Source organism: Lineus longissimus, chromosome 13, assembly GCF_910592395.1.
Source record: "Lineus longissimus chromosome 13, tnLinLong1.2, whole genome shotgun sequence".
In the NCBI taxonomy this organism is placed as follows: domain Eukaryota; kingdom Metazoa; phylum Nemertea; class Pilidiophora; order Heteronemertea; family Lineidae; genus Lineus; species Lineus longissimus.
The window spans coordinates 13,295,901-13,312,036 of record NC_088320.1 but is presented as its reverse complement, the minus strand read 5'-3'; the positions used below and the strand labels follow the sequence as shown (position 1 = coordinate 13,312,036).

Sequence of the window (16,136 nt, the reverse complement as noted above, 5' to 3'; positions counted from 1 at the left end):
ATTTGCAGTTGGTTACCCTACTCGAAACAAGAAAGCTAAAACTGCAGCCGAGAAACTGTTCAATAACTTTGTATTCAGATATGGTTTTCCTCGGAGAATTCACCATGACCAAGGTGGTGAGTTCGAAAATTCATTTTTCTCTCATCTACAGCAACTTTCTGGCATGTCAGCAACCAGGACTACTCCCTATCACCCGCAAGGGGATGGTCAGGTTGAAAGAATGAATAGGACTCTTTTGGGAATGTTGAGATCGCTCCATGAGAGACAGAAAAGTGCTTGGAGTGATCATTTGGACAAAGTGTTGCTCGCTTATAATTGTACAAAGCATGAATCTACATCGTATTCTCCATACTTTCTATTGTTCGGACGGTCTCCTAGACTCCCAACAGACACTCTTTTTGGGCTAGTTGAAGACTCCAGCAAAGCATCGTATCAGAAATATGTCGAAAACTGGCAAAAGCTATGCAGGATGCACATGACACAGCCAAGGACAAATCAGAGACTGCAGGAAAAAAGAGCAAAGCTCGCTATGATAAGCGTACATGGTAAACCTCTCGAAATTTCTGACAGAGTGCTGGTCAGGAATCTCAGCCAGAGGGGTGGACCCGGTAAACTACGATCTTACTGGGAGGATAAGATTCACATAGTCACATCCAGGAAAGGCGATCCAGACAACAGTCCAGTCTACGGTGTGAAGCCGGAGAATGTTTCAGACAAGGAACGTGTACTTCACAGGAATATGCTCATGCCTTGTCCAGAGCTAAACCTGGACACAGATCTCGCGGACACTAGCAAACTGTGTAAAACTAAACAATCGAAAACTGTGTCGAAATCTGATCCTCCAAAGTCAACTTGTGCCGATCCTGAATCAGACAGTGATGATGAATTTGATGAACTATGTGATTTGGCTGCACCCTACCTTTTGAAAGCAGGGAGGGGTAGAGATAAGGTGTCTGTCACTAGAGAAATTGAAATTGACTCTGAAAATGGTTCGCAGAACGGTACATTTGAACATTAACAGGAAAATCAGCTTGTTACTGAGGATATCAATCGGTCATTTTCTGAGGAAAATCGGTCATTTCCTAACAGTAGTAGACAGACGTCTAGCGCTGGTTCCAGTCCTGGAGTGTTTGAACAGAATCGATCCAGTATTGAGTCTAGTCCTGGAGTTGAACAGAATCGATCTAGCACTGAGTCAAGTCTGGGGAGCCTAAGCCCGGAGGCTCAAGAATTTCAGCCTAGAGCTACCAGAAATAGGAATGTGAGAAAACCGCAGAGACTAACGTATGATGAACTAAGAAAACCGTCTGTCTCTACGGTACCAGTTAGTGTGGCAGGTTCAGTCACTGGGCATGGAGTTTCACATCAGAAAACAGTTCTCATGAATCTTCAAGGAGTTCCAGTACAACAACCTGTCCTGTGGTGGCAAATGTTCAGACCACCAGAGCCGTTATGGAATCCGTCCCTAGGACAATGGGTGTATCCAGTTCGAGGCTGATTCATACACGAAATCTAGTCAGGATACGTGGTGAATGTTTGTGACAATATTTAATGAAACTTTGCGACGATAAAACCGCACCACAAGAGGTAATGTTCGAAACTTTGGGCGTGCATCGAGAAAAATAGTGAAATATGCATATGGGTGAAGTACTGGTAACCTCTCCCCATTGTGGTTGATTTCTAAAGTGTTTCTGGTGACGTTTAGATGACATTTTAGATGCTGGTTTGAGTTTTGTTTTGAAGGACTTCAGATTATGTTCATTTTGTCAGCATGTCTTTATTTGGGAATGATTTATTCCTGAGACAATCTTGCGTGAATACTGTACGGTTGCTGAAATTGGTGAAATTGGGAATAATTCTGAAGTCTAGAAAATAAAATGATTTCCAGTATAGTGTTTGTCATACAAGTATAGAGTGTGTATTGTGCAGGTATATGCTAATCTGAAGTTCACAGGTGAAGCCTACATGCACCTTTAAAAGAACTGACTCTTGCAAGCAGAAACTAGGAGCCATTATAGTCTGTGGACTTTGGGACAAGATTGATCACCTTGTTCCCTTTATTTGGTGAATAGAAAGATTGGTGGTGTTTACACTCAGTGATGAGATATTTTGTGTTTTATCATGTCATAATAGTGGATTGAAGCGCTGTTCAGTTAATGTTCTTTGATTTTAGTGTTAAAAGTTCATGTTATAAGTGTTTTTAGCTCTGCTGACAAAGTCAGCGGAGCTAGTCAAATAGCTAATTGATTGGTGTTTGTCCTTCCATCCTGCCATCCATCTAGCCATGTTGGGCATTGTGTAACCGTACAGCCAAGGCACTTCAAATATGGTTTTGTATATAAACACCGCAGAAAATGTTGCTTACAGAAAAAAATTTGGGCGATTCGACTCAAATTCAGCTCCCCAGGGGGCAAAAGGCGTAAATGAAAAAACAATTTTTTGACGCTCTATTCGAGCAGATAAAAGCTTGAAATAAAGTTGAAAAGGTCTTCATGATACAGAAGTTTAGATATAAAATAGATTAGTGTGGATTTATATCACCAGTTGGCGGTAGTGAGCAAAACTGTTGTTTGACCCCAGATGACCCCGCTTTAAATTTCCCGCCGCGAACTGACATGAAAACCTCGAACCAGGGAATACCGGACTGCTGGTATTGCCAGTGCATTCACTGTATGAACGGCTCGTCTGGGGTAAATTGACGAGGCGGCTCGACCCTCCACTGCGCGGTCGAGGTTACCTGGAGTACTATCATCAAGAAAATGGCGGTGACCTTTTTATTTCTACCGGAGCGATGATTTTGTAAGTGACAAATTTTCTTATTTAAGCCTTTACGGAAATGTATTTTGGTACGAATCTTCACACGTTTATAGAAAAGATCAACGAGAATGTGTTCAAATGCCCTCATAACGATGAGTTCAACGGAATTTGGTCAAAACAACCTTCGAATGGAGTCAACTTCCTTTGCGAAATTGAAGCGACGACCTCATTATTTATCGTAATTTATGCAGATCTGAGTCCAGCTGATGGGCAAAATAGCGATGGTTTCAAAACAGTCTCCCAGACATGGGGCAATCTCTTCATTATCATAATGGGATTTGGAGGCATGTTTACAGATTTTACAAGTTCGAGACCTGTAGGACCTAAAACTCGCATAGATCCCCATAGATCCCCTCTATTTGTCGAGTTAGCGCCCCTGTAAAATCATGCATTTTCGGACACTAGAACGAAATCTTCCTGCGGATATCGCGGTTTCGGTGATGATTTAAGGAGAAATTGACTGTTCTTAGAGTTGTATGGGACAGAAATGAGTTCATACTTCATGAATACATGAATATATTATGATATGGGCGGGCTTCTAAGTCAAAACAATAACAAACTCAACTGCATCTCTACCGTGTATCGCGTAGTCAATTGCCTAGTGTATTTCGTAGTGTATTTTAGCGGAGACATTATTTCCACACTTTGGCCACGCCAAACGTCTCTTTTATTCGTGGAAGTTAATCTGCTCTGTAAATTTTATTTTACACAGGAAGAATCCATACAAGGTATTGCAATATTTCATGTCTATTGGTGTATTTGTGTACAGGAGCAGACCAGACAGTGAGACGTGGAGATGTGTTTAGTGCTGGTGCTGTCAGTAGACTGAATCTGATTGGCCATAACGATCAGTAATATGGGTCGTGATCACGTGATGTGACGTCACCGCGGTATTCTCCTTGGCTGATGGGTGATGTTCTGAGTTGTGTTCAAACTATTGGAAACTTCGGAAATTAGTTCTATTAGTTCTACTATTCTACAGGAGTATATTATAGCCATTGATGTTGACAGCTAAAAGCACGAAAACTTTGTTTATTTATCAAACTGTATCGAGTGTTATCGAATCGGATGGATGTGTCGATCGTCGGGGCGGATTGATATGTGGTTGTGCGTCCAAGGCGATTAGGTCATTCAGTTAGTTTGAGAAAGATCATGATCATGAAGATGCGTGTTGTGTTATCATAACCGGAAAATAATTTGAAGTTATTAGTGGTGTTGTCCTTGCCATTTTTTGCATGGAATGATAGTTCGAGAGCTCTCATCGACGTATTCAGCATTGAAGGAAAGTAGGTCCGGATTTGGCAAACACTGTACAATCACTTTCCATCTTGACGTCTTGTAAATGTAATAATCTTTGCCAAATCAGTGATTCTTATATAATTTACTCCATGATTGCAATCAGCCTTTGTTAAATTCCAATCACCTGCAGGTCAGGTCAATCTTTTAACAATAAAGTTAATTTTCTTAAGCACCTCTTTATCTTACTTCTTCACATACACATCCCAAACACTTTGCTAAATCCACTAACCCCCGCCCCCCCCCCCCCATTTCAAGTTGGTATTGCACCAGACCCAAGCTCAACGGTACAATGATCATGTAAGTGTCCAAATACCTTTTCAGGACATACTAGTATGAGGACATCAATTTTGATACCAGAAGGAAAACCAATCCTGTATGTGTGTCACTGTGACATAGATCCTGGCTCTATTGGAAATGTCGCACTCGCACTGCATTACTTCATGTGATGTCACTTACATCTTTCACAGTTGAAAAATTGAAGCATCCATGGTTATTGTAACTATATATAGTCCTTGCCAAATCTATATAAAAGTATCAGTAAAACTGCTAAACTATGAATTGTATATGCTTACTCAGCTGAGTGCCAGGCCCTTGGGCCTCTTGTTACAGTAGTGGAGACTTTAAGTCATATCCTGTGCAGGAGATTTGAGTTTTAAGGACTGATCTTAATCATGACAAAAGTTTAGGCAACAGGTTTTGCACCACCATAGATATGCACGTGCACGATATGCACGTGGGGAAATATTTTCCTTATTTGGTCAATCCAATCCATATACCAAGAAATATTTTTTTGTAGCACTTCTGATTTCAAAATTGCGCCGATTTCGCGGGGTAGTTACTAAATCTCGTCACCAACCACCTCGCACACTTGTCACCAGGTAGCTCCTCGGAGTCGCATATTTGATTGTCGTTGGTTGGCTGTAGGCTCTTATTATTCTTTTATTAAATTAATTAAAATTTTTGAACCCCCACCGATATAAAATGCCAACATAACTAGAAAAATCATTTGTATTTAGCAGCGTTTCATAAGCAAAATCATAATCATAATCCAAACACCGATTGCGCGAGCAAATTGGTGAGAGTTCCATGATTGAACGAATTTCTGTACCCTAGCGTACAACGACAAACTACGGTCTGTGAAGGGAGTAGGAATACTATCCTGTCTCTCTTGAGCATCATTGAACCAATTTGCCATGATTGGAACAAACAAATAAGAACTACATCTACACTACTAAATCTATAGACTTCCAAGGAAATCACGGCAACCGTGCGCACTGTCTCTTTGAAACTTCACCTAACCTTTCACTACCTTTCCGTTCACAAAATGATCGATTCTCAGTCTAAACATTTGCCGGGAATGTGGACTTTTTAGCGATTTTATTCAGGAATTTTGTCTGATCTAAAACTCACGGAAATTGTCGGACATTGCCGAAGTTGACCGTTCCGTGTTGATGACGTCATCAGTAGCGAACAAAGTGACAGACCAGTGAAGAACAGTCAATTTGCAAAATGTCAATGTTGTCCGGCGAGTTTTGCACTTGTTTTTGGTAATTTTCCGTCCTTTCTGTTACAGTTATGATTACAAAATGTTAAGATATTGGAGATTACTATATTATGCACCATGACCTGGTACTGGTTGTTTAAATTAAACGGGCAGAAACATGCTCGGCAGACAGACTGACACAGAATGACAGAATGTCAGAAGTGCTGGCCTGGCTGTCATGCCTGTCGTTCGTAGGCCTACGTCACTGTGCCGGCCTGTGCATGCTGACAACTGAACATTGCGCCGGCCTGTGCATGCTGCGTGCAGAATGCTGCGTGCAGAAACATGTTCAGCAGACTGACACAGAACTTAGAGGAATTAAATAGACAGAAGCGCTGGCCTGTTGTTCGTCACTCGCACTGCACACTGTCAATGACTGTGCCGGCCTCTGGCTGCATGCTTACACAGCACACTGCGCCGGCCTGTGCCTGCTGACACTGCACACTGTGCCGGCCTGTGCATGCTGACACACTGTACACTGCGCCGGCCGGCACGACGCGTTTCAGCAGTTAAAACACCGGAAAAGAGAAAACAAATTAATCTCTGGGAGTGGGAGTACCGAAGGCACTTTAGTGATCATTTTTCCCGGTTTTCCTATTCTTGAACTGTTCAAACGCATCCCTGTGTGTGCATGCTGAACTGCCTGCCAAAAAATGGCTACTAATCAAGATCCACATGTGCTCCAGCGGGCAGCACGCATGCTGCAAGACGTTGTGAATTTGTTGGGCAGGCCTACCCAGGACCAGGTCCCTCTTGATAATCGGGTTGATAATATTGCCTACTACATTACAGTTACCAATTGGTAAATCGTATGTCGCTTAGAGCAAAAACAATAATCATCAAGACACAAGAGCGCCGCGATGCGGGAGGCTGAGGAACCTTATATGCGACAGCAGTTATCCGACAGCACTTATCCGACACTTATCCGACGGCACGTTTATGCGACAGTAGTTATACATTCGCGTTATGTTCTTTGTAGGGGTCGCGAGTTAGAAACGCGCGTTTTGCTCCGTACGCACGGGTTGCTCTACACACACACACGAGTCGCGAGTTATAAAGACGCGTTTTAGGACATCATTTAATGCGGAAATAACCGCCCATACTGCCGGTCATTTGTAGGAGTGGACCTATAAAGCCACAACCAGATTAGCAATTTTTAATGGAATTTTAATTCCATCCAGACCTCAGAACACACCTGTGAATAGTGTGGTCAACTCAACAACTTTTCTTATTCAAGTAATTTGATAATTTCCACCAGAATTGTTGTCTGAGCTGCCTGTTCTATTTTCAAGCAACATGTTGTCACTCCAGGTGGTCACTATTTGTAATGTGGATGGTGCAGCACCACTTTCTAACCAGTGTTTTCAACAGCATTGAGGGGAAAACAAGCATTTCTACATTCTGGGTGGGTTGTAATGTAAAAACTTGACCTAGGTCTATATTGTAAATTAATTTGGGGCGTATTTTTGTACAAGTTGGAAATTTTTATGGCGTTTGCATTTTAGGTGTGGTGTATAAAACAGGCACTCGAATTGTGAAATATGCTGTAACCCAACCTTTAGCACCCTCCTTGCTAAAGAGAGGCCAGTAAACGAGTAATTTTGATCTGGACTCTCTTTCCCACTGAATCTTTAGGAAGTGTTGTGGAGAATTCATGTTTAGTCTGGACGACACAGCAAGTTTAGTTCTCCAAGTAGCTCCACCCGACATCTGGTGTCATCATATCTTGCTGAAAAAAAATTGCTAATGTGGTTGTGGCTTAAGCCATACCACGGGTAACTTTACTAGTGTACTTTTAAAAACTTGAGGAAAGGAATGGTGAACAATCTGACTGGCCGCAAGGCAAAAATGGGGGGTGCGGCGGGTGTCCCCCGAATTATATATAGTAGTGGCTTACACTCACTAAGGACAATGTATTACGAAAACAAAAATGTGTCGGATGGAACTATGGATTTACCCAACATGGGGGGGGGGGTTCCCCTCCACTGTACTCGGTAAAAACGTTACGCTATTGTAGGGGGGTTCAGGGGTGCTCCCCGACCTAAAGGGGGGCGCACTAAGTCCTTGACTTTTGATATTAGTTTTGTTCAAAATCATTATCTACAGTATAGAGAAATGTTTTTGCCAACTTGATTATTTGAAAATTGTCCAAACTTGGCCAAACAGTTGTGATCCATGGCTTTTATATGAATAACATACCTCTAGTTGACATTCAAATTTAGACAGATATTTACCGGTAGATAATCAGAGTATTTCTTTTGTTGTATTACAACGTTTAGGCCAACTGTAGACTTATTAGGGGAAGATTTTCTTTTAGAATAACTTGGCAATCCATTGCGTAATCCTAATTTGGTATTCTGATGGTGAGGATTGAGGCTGGTCCACTGCCCTCGGAGTGTAAATGCAAAGGCTCACTCAAGAAAATGTGAAAGAAAGACAACCGCTAATTGAAAGAATCTTGATCGAAAATCTGCTGTTATGTCAGTAATTCGTCACGGACAACCTGCAAAATCATCATAATTATAGTCGTGTGTAACCCTTTTGAGTTTTTAGCCGCTGCTATTATAAATCACTGTCAACATGCGCGGATGATTTGGTTTACAAGTTGTTGGTGCGACGTGACCTGTGTACAAATGGAGAGTTCACAACTGACTAGTGACTTGTCTATGTTTCAGTTTTTGTTATCCGTAAACTCGTCCTCTTTCTGCTTCCTTAAAGGGGAACACCGTTCGTATTACTTGTGGTCCAGTTAAATAGAAATCCACTAATACACATCTGCTTAGCCCTCACCGTCGTTAATTTCAGTCTGTGACCTCGGGTATATACTGGAGGGCCCTATAATCAGATTGTTTCGGCATATCGCCTTTAAGTCATGTAACGGCATATCGCCTTCAAGTAATTCTGATGTCAGCGCTATCTATTTGAAGCCTTGTACTTCACGCCTTTTTGTTTCCCGATGAAGACCTTGCGATCTTTTATCGACGTTTGATAAAAGTTATAATCAGGCAAGATTTAAAGGAAAGAGTAGCCTAAACGGAGTTTTTATGTGAACCTGCTGCGTTTACACACCGGACGCAGTGGACCGACCTCGTTCCACACCATAAGGAGACCAAATTAGGATGATGCGATGGAGTTCCAAGGGAGTCTAGAGGAGAAAATCTTCCCCTAATTAGTCTATAGTTGGCCTAAACGTTGTAGTACAACAAAAAAAAATACTCTGATTATCCAAATATCTGTCTAAATTTAAATGTCAACTAGATGTTTGTTATTCATATAAAAACCATGGATCACAACTGTTTGGCTAAGTGAACAATTTTAAAACAATCAAGTTGACAATAACACTTTTTTATAAGGTAGATAATGATTTTGAACAAAACTAACAAGCGTTTGAAGATTTTTATTCGTATTCCCATTCAAATCCTATGAAATAGAAAGGCCAGAATAAGGATGAAGGGTTTATCACTCGTTCGTTTTGGTACTGGCGCCAGGCCGAAGTGAGCGACCCTGCGAGCGGGTTACTTCGACATAAAATGGCCGCCGCACGTGACCTTCGAGAAAGTATGCCAAACGAGCCTGTAAATGCCGGTGTAACATCTGTGGTTGTTTCCCATGTGTCAGTGTTTCCAAACAATAGGCAGCTAGAGAGACCATGACTTTTCAATAGGGGGAAACACAGAAAAACTTGTCAATCTATCTTTTAGCGTTCGCAAACAATGAGGGGAAACACTCAAAAATAGAAACACTCAAAAACATTACACCGGCTTTGCGAAATAAAAGAAATGTGTTTATTGCATCAGACTGCACTTTTCTGGCAAAAATATAATAGCTGTTGAAAGAAATTGATATTTAGATGTGAAAAAAATTGGTCAATAAGATTAGTAAGTAGTTTTTGTAGTTAACGCAACGCACACCCGGTAGTGTGTCTGGTCATTTCTTTTTACGCTACATTACCATAATGTTACTCGGGCCTGGTGCCAAAGCGTTCGGGCTCGATTCATACTGGGCATGCGCTTCAAGGCCCGAGATCCGGTGCTTACCGAAGCGCGGCGCTAGAAATTGAACGCGTTAAAGGTATGCAAACGAGCTAGCCTAATACCGTTAGACCCCACGGGTGGCGCTGATTGGCCACTGCACGGATGTAGAGTGAATGATTAAGCAAAATATGGTTCTATAGAGACCAATTACTGGTTGCTTAAAGGCAAAAGTACTTTTGGTCTGAGGTCAAACTTTGAAGAAATTGCGCCAGTAGTTTTCGCCCAGCGGCCCAAAAGGTCCTCGAAAAACCAGAGTCAGTCGTATCCTCATCCCCTCGATCGTTGGTGCCGAGTGTTGGCTTGAGGTTCAGGATGCCCAAAAGGATGTGGACATTTACTTGTAAAAGAAACCAAGAGCGCATAGTATCTCATCCTGGTACAGTAGTATTCAATATTCCACCATTCTCCAAAGCAGACAAAATAGTATAGTATATTACAGTATGATACTCGGCCTCTCGATATACTGTAGTTTCATGAAAATAACACCACTTCATTAACAGCCGGTGTCGCCGCCCCTAACTCATAGGGTGGCGTACAGAGCTGTTGAGAAGGCCGATCATTGGCTGGGATTCCAGAGAGGGTTGTCCAGGCCTCATATCCAATATACTTCAGTTTCGAGTCCGATCCTTATTGTTTGGGTTGTTGAAACCGATTCGTAGGTCTCCTATGAATGGGATAATGGGATCGGGCCTTCGGCCATTGTACTGAGTGTCCCAGAACATTTTCAACTAATCGTCATTGGTAGTGTAAAGGGTGTCCCAGTGCTAATGGCTGATAGTGTACAGGGTGTCCATGAAAAAAGTCCAACCGACATATTGGCTTCTGCTGGTTTTAGGGACTGACCTGCCCTTTCAAAGTGAGGCACTGCTCAGGGAGGTAATGGAGCATTTCTTCGGGTCTTATCATCCCTTACCAGCTTCGTGCTTTCAAAGATACTTTGCAGTGCGAAATTGGTAAGAATGAGAAGTTGTCCGTCACATATCTGGAGACAAAACCGAACATCCCTCTGAATGTACAGTCTTGTCCGAAGTGATCAGTGAAGGAATAAAAAAGAACGATGCAAATCCCGATTCAATTTTTTTTCAAACCTAAAGATACACATTATTAGATTGTCCAGCAACGTCTAACGGTTGTACGAGGGATGTGCAACCAGCAGGTACGTAATCCAGGCTGCCTCTCATGTCGCGGACTCTCGTCCGGAAGTTCTCTGTCCGGTAGACCTGATAATGATTGACGATTAACAGGAACTGGTCGGTCTCGTTGTCGGTGACGTAGGGTGATAGGACTTCATCTAACCAGTGGTGCGCCGTTTCCTCCCTCATCCAACCAGTTTCCGATGGGGTAATCTTTACATCTGCTGGTGGGTTGTCTTGGAGGACTGCAAACACCCGGACGAAACCTGTTCTGGGGAAGGTGATGTGCGCCGGCAACTTTGCTCCAGAGGCTGCGATGCAGAGGGTGACGGTGTATCCCAGCTTGGTATTGGACCTGGATAATCGGACGTCTATGGCCTTCTCCCCGTGGTGTTGGCCGTGTACATGGTTCTCATATCAAACAGGACAAATGTTTGGTCAATATTAAAGAAGAACCGCATCTTTATATCAAGATGATCGATGCTCCCAGCAACCGCATCTCAGAAGGTCTGGATCCTTGCAGCAGCATCAGCGGGGACGGTCGTTGTATTCTTCCGTAGGGACACGTGGCGTCTCTTCATCAAGCACTCCACCCAGCATATGGAAGCGTTGAAATCCCCTAGCTGAGGGCGACAATGCTGAATCCCTTCTCTGACATCTTGGGCTGACTCATTCCACTGCAGCTTTGCCACACTACCAACGCCTTATCTTAAATGTCGAGAACGGAGACTGCGAAGCGACGCTCTCTCATCTGCTGCAGCCATTGGTAAAGCTGGTCCTCAACCTGTGGCCATAACGGATCACGGGGCTCCATCACCGTCTTCTTCCGGCCATGCCCCTGTTCTTGCTTCTGCTCGAGGTCCTCGAGATTCCACCTTCTAAACGTCTCCCAGGGGATGTTATAGTGGGCGGCGAACTCTCTCATACTGCGCACCGTACCGTTCACAAGTGCCTCCTTCTGGTCTCTCAGGTAGGCAAGTTTTTCTGTCACGGTGTAGCACCGGCGTCGTTTTCTCTGCAGCTCTACAGCATCCATTGTCGCACAGGTTGTCTCTAATGTGGGTACCCTCAGTGGGGCTTCATTTATAGGCCTAAGATGCCCTAGAATTACTCAAGAAAACCACAAATCCTAGAAACTTCGATTCTGTTTTCTCCCACGTAGGCCTAGGGAGTCTACATAAAAAAAGAGGGTTGTAGAAAAACAGAGGATGAGCTCCTCGTTTTTCTTCGGAATTTCGTGACTACTATCATTGCCTGAATCTCACTTTGCTTTACTGATGCAAGCATTCGTAGATTTTTCTTCAGAGTTTTAATAAGGACTTTTTTTGTTTTGGGGGTTTGGATCAATCTAAAAGGTGCTTCAGTTTTATGATACAACCTGTATAAAGGGTCGGCGAGTGGCCTTACCTTTTACGTCATTCCACATGCGCACTCATCGACCAGTAGGCCCACAACACTTGAAATCAATAGGGCTGCGGTAATAAGTGATCTAGCGTAACCGTGACAGCTCGGCTGAGCCATCACAAGGGCCAGCGAAGTCACTCATTGGTTACCTCTGGTGAATAGACTCGAGAGAAGAGGCCGGGCCTTGAATATCCCGAAGTGGTGTTATTTTCATGAAACTACAGTATATGTGGAACATATAGGCGCGAAAAAAAACACTGAATCATAGGAACAAGTCTTATTGGTTGCAACTAATTCTTTATTTGGTATAGCAAGAAGGAAAAAAGAATAATCTTTATTGATTCTTGGTCGAAGCAATTACAGAAAAGCACGAACGTGGTACAGAAGGATGCTGTAATGTTCTATCCAAGTCATTTCATCCTTGGTACTGGTATGTTGTCTGATTATTAGTAACATTTAAAGTCCCAGCCGCAGTGGGGAATGCCACCTGAAGTGTTACAGCAAGTCCAGTTCTTGGTACAAAAGTGACCGACAGGAAAGCAGTCCGACCTGAAAGAAAGCGGGATAAAAGGGGGTTGTGAGGCTTCGCAATCCCGTTCCAAAAACCGATCAGTCCGGCATTTCCCGAGTTCCCGATCCCAAACTAGCGCCCAGATACAAGTGCATAAGGGTATATGATAAAGCACTTGGTTCACGTAGACCGGCACGAGATCGGGAAATCTTTCACGAAAACTTGGGACGTCAAACGCAGGAATGGGTTCTTTCTCGGTGGATTTCTCGGCGTTACGGGAGAGCGAAATTTCTCTCTATTAGCGTGGAGGAGAGAAGGAGAGATCCATAAATAGGTTTACATATGATGGATCCGTTGATCAAGCTGTAACTGTCATGACTAGCGTAGTTTGATCGGCAGCGGGGGGGGGGGGCAAATGGCTAATTCTGGTTCAAGGTAGGAGGATCCTTGGCGGACTGATTACGGGAGGATGCTGTTTGAAGCCTCTTTGTGTGTGACCAAAAGCCAATTTTACTGTGACGCCACCAATAGAACAAGCGAGAGAGAGGAACCCAAAGGCTGTGTCACCTACCGTTTTTCCAGATCCGTTTCTTCATTGAATCCTTCCTCGACGTTATCTCCTGCAAGTAACGGATAGACGGGGCATATTAATTCAGGTGTTTGGTAAGGGTAGTAAGTTTGGGGTAAAGTGAATGAGATTGCCACCGGGTATACACTGCTTTGTCAACTTACGCCACACTGCACCGAGGCAATGTACAAAATCGAATGATTTGTGAAATCCATGGGAACTGAATCGCGTCACCAAATGCATTAAGACTTGTCCCATGAATTTCACTAAGCACGCGATGTTTGCATTGCTTGAGTACAGTGTCCGCTGAAAAAGCCGTGTGAAATAAAAAATGCACTGTCGCATGCGTTGTTACAATCGCATGCCAAGTAATTAATAAAACCTATACCCCGTCGAAAAAAGGCTCTCGCCTCCCGGTAAATAAAGTCGGCGCGCAATGTCGGTCCACCTTTCGACGAGCCTGTAATGATATTAGAGGAAGAATTCTCCCTGAGCAGGCTACGGGGCATTATTCGAGAAACTCCTGATTTCCCAAGTATAAGGCAAGTAGGATATTGGGCTCTGAGATCGCAAAGGTTACTCGTTCATAAAATTAATGTCATGAACATTATCGCAAACTGAGCGATTCAGTACCCGTTTTAAAGGCAGGCGTGAGATCTCTTTGTCGCACATAGCAGGGATTATAATCAGAAACAGCGCGTAATCTGCTCGTTTGCGGGGCGTGTTATGTAAACCTACCAAGGACCAAGGAGAAGATCACCACCAGAACGAACAGGACACAAATGGTCTTCATCTTTTCAGTGAGAAATATTGCTAGAGAGACGTAACTTCCTGGAATGTAGCAAAAAGAGGAAACTGAGATTACTAACGACCGAACGTGTGCGAGGGGAGGAGGATACGGCTGACTCTGTTTTTTTTAGGATAACTACAACAAGGTATCTCGCTGCTCTAACTGTCGAGGTAATGCACCAGTCTCGACGCAATGGAACAGTATACACGACAGGCACGTAAAAATGAGAGCTCACCCCCCCCTCCTCGACTGAAAAACACACCCTCAATGAGAACACACATAAAATAGTACGAATGTTGACACTGTTGTCAGTTGGGCTAGAGTTCTTATCTTCATGTACCTGTCTATGTCAAGGGATAAGGTAGGCTTTAACTGAAAGATTGCCAACTTACGCGATGTTGCAAAAAATTCCAATACAATAACTATTTCTGCACTGTATATGATGCATTGCCACTTGCGATGTCGGAATCGCATTCAGCCACTTCCAATGTTGCAAAGCATAAGCTTTTGCTGGTTCGGTTTGGGTGCAGTGAAGCATAACAGAGCAAAGGCGGGCATGTGCGTTCTCGCAATCGCCTTCAGTGGTAAACTTATATATAAGGTTGTAGGAGTTAAGGTATTTTGTCGCCAAACGCGAATTTGCTTGAATCGCAGAACAAACTCGTTTGTCTGGGTGTTTGGGCGAGCAGTGGGGCGTAAAATAACAAAGCCGTATGAATTGCGTGCGTTGCTGCAATCGTGATTGCAAATGACCCTGGGCTTCGTCATTTTGCGCCCCCTTTACAAACTGAACGGACAGAATACGACAACGCATGCAATGCTTTTTCAATTTACGCCACACTGTACTGCCCTAAAACAAATGCGAAATCTCAATACGTAGAAATTCACACGTATACTAAACCAGTTTGCTTTCATCGCCACAATAAACAGGGGATCCTTAGCAGTCAGTGGTGTGTTTACGCGGGATCAACCAATGTAAAGTCACATGAAGAATTCCGCAAAGCTGAAGAACTTCGAATGCGCGAACATGCAGCTCTATAGTCCTCCCAAATGATGGCTCGTGTTTCTAACTGCTCGCTAAGGTTTTGTCAAACCAGCCATCATACCTCAACCATTCTCCAAAGCAGTCATGCCTTCAACCCTTGCCCTGGTGATTGGCTTTTCATGCATCGTAGAGCGTGGTCTAAAGCGTAGAGCATGGATAAGATGAAAAAAGAACAAAACCGCTTCTTTTTGACGTTCAAAATAACATGTCGAATGAGGAATATAAAAGGGCCAGTATGGAAAAGTAGCTTGATGATGACACCTTGGTCAGGGAGAACCACCCTCCTACGTTGTTACCATCTGCTGATGTCAATGAGGGAATTTTTGGCAGAATACACTTACCTTTTGAAAAGATGCCACTGCACTACGCTTGGAGTCCAACGACTGAAATGGGTGTTGGTTCGGGCAAGGTTTAGTATTTGTAGCCAGGTCTAGCAGGGCTTATTCTGGATGTGCGTCGGGTAATTGAGCACAAAGCTCTCGTGAATGCTTGGAAATTCTGCTTTGTCACTGCACTGTCTGCAAAATTCCATTGACACTCGACTTCAACTTCAACCTGTTACTCCTACTCACTTGACATATTTCAAGTGGTTAGGATAGGTTTACACTCACGGTGAAAAAAGACCCGGTGTGCAAGGGATAGTAGTCCTAGGGCTGATAGTCCGTGTAACAATAGCCCGCATTGCTAAATGTCTTGGTTAGGGTTAGCGGTACAATAGATCATGCTGCTTAATTGATCAAATACAATGCTACCGGACTATGACTCCAGGGGGACTATATCCGCTGTCACACCGGATTTGAGAGGCCAGGATTTGTGTTCTGGATGAACTGGCATGGATTTAGGACTAGAATTCCTCACAGGCATTTGTGAAGGACTCTATGATTCGAGGGACTATATTTCCGCTTTTAAAACCACCCATGCACTATGTACACAATACGCAGCTAATGTACGCCGTGGTCATATATTGTAGAGACTAAATAAATTTGGTGGGA

At 43.4% G+C, this 16,136-nt stretch overlaps 1 long non-coding RNA gene across 1 annotated transcript; it reads right to left on the bottom strand.

Annotated features, from left to right (window-relative positions):
* Window positions 1–12,507: 12,507 nt before the first annotated feature.
* On the bottom strand, window positions 12,508–15,591 carry LOC135498241 (uncharacterized). Its single transcript, XR_010449030.1, has 4 exons — window positions 15,486–15,591; window positions 14,048–14,140; window positions 13,313–13,361; window positions 12,508–12,779 (listed from the first exon to the last, which is right to left on the bottom strand). It is a non-coding gene; the product is annotated as an uncharacterized LOC135498241 (long non-coding RNA).
* Between the last annotated feature and the right edge of the window lie 545 nt (window positions 15,592–16,136).